A 6,000-nucleotide genomic window follows, 5' to 3' on the forward strand; every position below is an offset into this window, starting at 1 on the left:
TGTAGTTATTGATGGTAATGAAGTAACTTCTGACAAAGCTTTTGTTCTGACTAGAAGCCTTATTATTGTATTTTGTTTTTTGTATTTTTGGTCTTACATGCCATTACAGTGCTAGGTCTTCAGTAAATACTTACTGATGTGAACTTACTGGTAGCCATGGCCTGATCAGTCTTAAGGAGTTTTTTTTTTTTTAACTTTATATTGGAGTATAGCTGATTAACAATGTTGTGATAGTTTCAGGTGCATAGCAAAGGGGTTCAGCCATACATATACACGTATCCATTCTCCCCCAAACTCCTCTCCCATCCAGGCTGCCACATAGCACTGAGCAGAGTTCCCTGTGCTACACAGTAGGACCTTGTTGGTTATCCGTTTTAAATATAGCAGTGTGTACATGTAGATCCCAAACTCCCTAACTATCGCTTCCCCCCATCCTTCCCCTCTGGTAACCATAAGTTCATTCTCTAAGTCTGTGAGTCTGTTTCTGTTTTGTAAATAAGTTCATTTGTGTCATTTTTTAGATTCCGCATATAAGGGATATGATATTTCTCTTTCTTTGTCTGACTTACTTCACTCAGTATGACAATCTCTAGGTCCATCCATGTTGCCGCACTGCAAGGCTTATGGGATCTTAGTTCCCTGACAGGGGATTGAACCCAGGCCCTCGGCAGTGAGAGTGTGGAGTCCTAACCGTTGGACCACCAGGGAATTCGCTTCAGCAGTTTTAATAGACCAGAAATACAATGATCACTTATGGTGTGGTATACACAGTGGAGACTCTTGTCTCCCAGGAAGATAATCGCAGCTAGGCTTAGGCAGGCTATCAGATGGAATAAAGAAATTGCTATCAGATGGAATAAAGAAATTGAAGATTAGTTTTTTCCTTTGACATACTGTACCTAGTTCTAATTTTAATTTCTCCCCATTTGGTGGGCCAAGAGTCAGTATAATTAATGTCCCAAGAAACCTGGCTATATTATGCAGTTATACATTAAGGCTGACATCGACAGTTTGAGTATTTCACTTCACTGACAAAATTTTTTTTTGAAATAGGTATACATAATACAAAATCAAAAGGTATGAAAGGATGTACAGTGAAAAATAAGTCTTCTGGGGCTTCCCTGGTGGCGCAGTGGTTGGGAATCTGCCTGCCAATGCAGGGGACACGGGTTCGAGCAGCTAGGCCCGTGAGCCACAGCTACTGAGTCCACATGCCACAACTACTGAAGCCTGTGCTCCTAGAGCCCATGCTCTGCAACAAGAGAAGCCACCGCAATGAGAAGCCCACACAGCGCAACGAAGAGTAGCCCCCGCTCACCACAGCTAGAGAAAGACCATGGGCAACAATGAAGACCCAATGCAGCCAAAAACAAACAAATAATATGTTTTAAAAAAAGTAAGTCTTCCTTTATTCTCTTCTCAGTCACTCAGTTTTCTTTTCTCTGCTGAAGCAATTACTGTTTGCTTTTTTTGTGAATTCTACAGATATCCATATATTCAGTATCCCCCACCCCCAACGCACGCAAATGGTAGAATACTCTACACACTGTTCTGTACCCTGCATTTTTCATTAATATATCTTAGTTTGTTTCATATCATTGCAGATAGAGCTCTTTTTTTTTTGACTAATAGATGTTCTGTAATTTGTTTACCCAGTCCCGTACTGATAGACTTTAAATTGTTTACAGCCCATTATCAGCAGTACTGCAGTGAATATTCTTGTACATTATTTTGTATGTCTGCACATTTCATTAGATAAGTGTTGAGCACTGGAATCGCTGGATCAGAATACATCTACATTTTCAATTTTGATGGATATTTCCACGTTGTCTTTTATAGAAGCTTACCATTTTACCCCATCACTTCCAGTAGAGCACAAAGAATGCCTCTTTATATATACACCCTTCCTTCTTGCTGATCTGTTATCAATTTTTAAATTTTTTCCAATTGGATAAATGAATTGGTATAGTTTTTTTTTTTTTTTGCGGTGCGCGGGCCTCTCACTGTTTTGGCCTCTCCCATTGCGGAGCACAGGCTCTGGACGCGCAGGCCCGGCGGCCATGGCGCACGGGCCCAGCCGCTCCGCGGCATGTGGGATCTTCCCGGACCGGGGCACGAACCCTTGTCCCCTGCATCGGCAGGCGGAGTCTCAACCACTGCGCCACCAGGGAAGCCCTATTGGTATAGTTTTAATTTGTAAATCTTTAATTACAAGTGATATTGAATATCTTTTCATACTGTATTATTAAAAGCCATTTATATTTTTCTGAGAACTCTCTCTTCTTTGCACGTTTTTTTTAAATTGAAGTATAGTTGAGGACCTTGTTGTTTATCTGTTTTATATATAATAGTTTGTATCTGCTAATCTGAAACTCTTCGTTTATCCCTCCCCCCTTCCCCTTTGGTAACCATAAGTTTGTTTTCTGTGTCTGCATTTCACATTTCTATTGAGTGTTTTTGTTTTTTTTAATGATCTGCTGGAGCGCTTTATGTGTTAAGAGAATTTAGCCTTTTATTCTAAGAATTGCAAATAATTTTAAGCATTTAGTGTATCTTTTGAGTTGTTTATAGTATTTTTTTGCTTTCTAGAAATTATATTTTATATAATTGAATTTGTCATTTCTTTCATTTGACCTCTAGGTTTTGTGTCATTTTAGAAAAGTTTTCACTAAGATTATTAAGAAAAAATGTTCATGTTTTCATCTAACTTTTATTGTATTGTTTTTAATTTAAAATCTTTGATCCATCTGGAATTTAAAGATCCAACTTTAATTTTTTTCTAGATAGCTACCCATGGTAGTTCAATATCATTTATTGAATATTCCATGTTTTTTCCGTTAGTTTGAAATGCCACCTTTATCATACATTAAATTCTCAGATGTATTTGGATCTTCTGGACTTTCTATTCTGTTCTAGTTTGTTAATCGTTTTGCCAGTTCCACATTTTAAAATTATTACAACTTTATAGTATATATTGAGAGAAGCTTGTATGCCCTCATTTCTCTTTCTGAAATTTCCCAACCATTCTTACTATTTAATTTTACACATTAAATTTAGAATTAGTTTGTCTGATTCCAAAGAAATCCTATTGGCATTTTTAGAAATCAAGATTGCATTAAATTTAGATTAATTTAGGAAGAATTAATATTTTTATGATGGCTATTATATCCAAGAACATAGAATGCTTTAAGTCTTTAATGTGTTTTACGCATTTAAGTCTTTTGTGTTCCTCGGTAGTATTTTCCTGGGTATTATGTTTCTTGTGAGGCTTATTCCTAAGTTTTTTTCATCTATTTGTTGCTGTTTTAAATGGAATCTTTTCTTTAGTTATATTAATTGTGTATCACTGTCAGTTTTTTCAGTGACCTTCTGTTTGGTCTTAAAATAAAATTAAATACTAAATCTACATGGTATAGGAAAACGATCAGTAGGTCTTGAGTTGTATTCTAGGCTTTACAGCTAATTAGTTGTGTGATCTTAAGCAAGTCATCATGATCTTTAGTATTCTCTTCAGTAAAATAAGGATATTAATGTCATACTATGGTGTCAGACAATGGGCCACTGCAGAATAGTTGAAGGATGACCTCAGAATCCATGCAAGTATTATCTGTGAAGTGTATAAGTAATGTCTTACAGATACGTATAACCTTTTCAAATGTATATATGAGTGATGTTATGATACATAAACTGCAGATTTATTTTTAAACTTTACCAGTGTATGTGTTTTCTCCAAAGATAGATAATAAATGTATAACCACTATTATGTAGTGGAAAATCTTTTGCAGTTACATAAAGGTCCTCAGACTCTAGAAATTGGAGACTACTACTAGCGTAGCCAATCTCTTAACATTTCTTTTACCATTGATATAGTGTGTGAACCTATGAAACCGTGTGTTTGTGGAAGATTTGGGTGATAAAGGTGCTTGGTTTGTTTGTTTGTTTCTTAAGATAATGATTTTTAAGCTTATAATGTCAGAAATGTTAATTATTAGTTCTGTTTTTAAAAGACCTGACTGACTAGCCTATCTGGATTTGTACAGAAAATGATTTAGTGAGAGAAGCCATATAGTACTTTCTGAAAGGGAATTTGTTTGCTTGTCTAACTCAAATAGTTTTCTTTGATCTCACATTCCAGTTCAGTACTAGATGTTCATGTTATTCAGAGTGAAAACTTTATATTTATTAAAGGTTGAGCAGTTCAAGCAGATGTGCACTTCTCAGATTCACTTGGAAAGGAAAGCTTTCTTTTTTGAGCTTGGAAAAATTACCGGGAGTTGGGGGAGTATCTCAGTTCTTATTGAATTGTGTATCTGAAGCCATTGTCTCCTATCATACTTGAACTCTGAAAAGGAAAGAGGATGGGAAAATGTGTTTATGATCTGTGATATATCCTGGGAGGAAAATTATGTATGCATAGCTTGAATAGATTTATTTTGGTTGCCAGTTAATTATGGTTACTAGTTCAATGAGAAATTTAAAGCAACCTTAGCATTTTGAACCCCAGCTAGAATGCTCTTAGTAGTTAAAAGCTTTATTTTCTACTGCTTTTTTTTTCTACTGCTTTTTATTTATTTTGCCTCAGAAAACTGTTTTTTGCCATTTGGTTTTATAATTATATACATGTCAGTGTAGTTTCTTGATAGGAAAATGCAGATGGGAGCAGTGCTCAGATTAGTGCCCTTTAGCAAAGCCTTAAAGTAACAGGTTATTTTGGTTTAAAAAACTCCATTTAAGGCAGTATATTAGCATTTAGTATCTTGACTCAGGAGATACATCTTTTGGGTTTGTAGTGAATCTCATGGGCACAGTCTTATCCCAACAGCAGAATCCTTGATATGAAGTGGAGTGATTAGGACAGGAAGTATGAGGTTTGTAACATTTTCGCGTGTCAAGTAAACATTTAATAGAACTCATAAGGGACACTGGAAAGGTTTTGGTGGCTGTTTTAATAATCATTTTCTCAAATAGAGGTGACTCTTTCCAAATATTCAATATCAGGCACTCAATAACCAGCAGGTAGCAATGGCAACAACTATGCATTTCAAGGGAGTATTGAGTATGTTAATTTTCTGTGTTGCTTCTGGAGCATTTTAGAGTGAGTCTCTAAAGAAATGGGAAGAGCAGCATTATTATACTAACTGCTATATAACATATGTCAGAGGACTACTATCTTTTGATATATCCTTCCAAATTAAGGATTACCCTGTACTCTCACCATCCTATATTTTACTCTAGGGTGAAATTTTATATAAGTTCTGTCGTGGACCCCCTTATGGAGGGGCCATGTAGTAATTGTACCAAAGATTCTATGAGATAGTTAACTTTTCTGTGATGTATTCATTACTTAATTAGGTCTTCATGAATGTAAAATATGTATGTATGCAAATATTATGAAATTTGTACCCTGACCTACTTTTTAAATTTCTCTTGGGGCTTTCGTTGCATAGGAAGGCTTTGCCAACTTCATTATTACATGTTTATTGTAGAAGATACTGAAAAGCAAATAGAAGAGAAAACATTCATAGGCAATTGTTAATGTTGGTGTATTTCCATTCAGGCATATTATGTTATTGGGAGTTATTTTGTTTGTTTTTTGTCCCTTTACTACATATGAGCATTTTCTCACATAGTGAAACATTTGTTTTTTTTAAACAGATCACAAATTGGCAGGCTTTACTCAGCCAATAAAATATCTGGCTCAATATTATTTAAAAAATTTTTTCTATTAGTTGCCAACATGAAAAAAAAAGGAGACAGGTAGAAGTGTAAATGAATACAACCCCCTTAGGAAAAGTACTGATCTACTGAAGCTGACATATGCATACCCTACAACTAGCAATTCTGGGTCTAGGTATTCAACAGAAATGTACATATAATCACCAAAAGGCACATTTGGTGTGTTCACAGTAGCATTATTCATAACAGCTCCAAACTGGAGACTGCTCAAATGCCCATCAGCAGTAGAATGGATAAATTGTGATATATACACACTGGCAATAC

Source organism: Grampus griseus (assembly GCF_964374135.1).
Source record: "Grampus griseus genome assembly, chromosome: 20".
Taxonomy (NCBI): domain Eukaryota; kingdom Metazoa; phylum Chordata; class Mammalia; order Artiodactyla; family Delphinidae; genus Grampus; species Grampus griseus.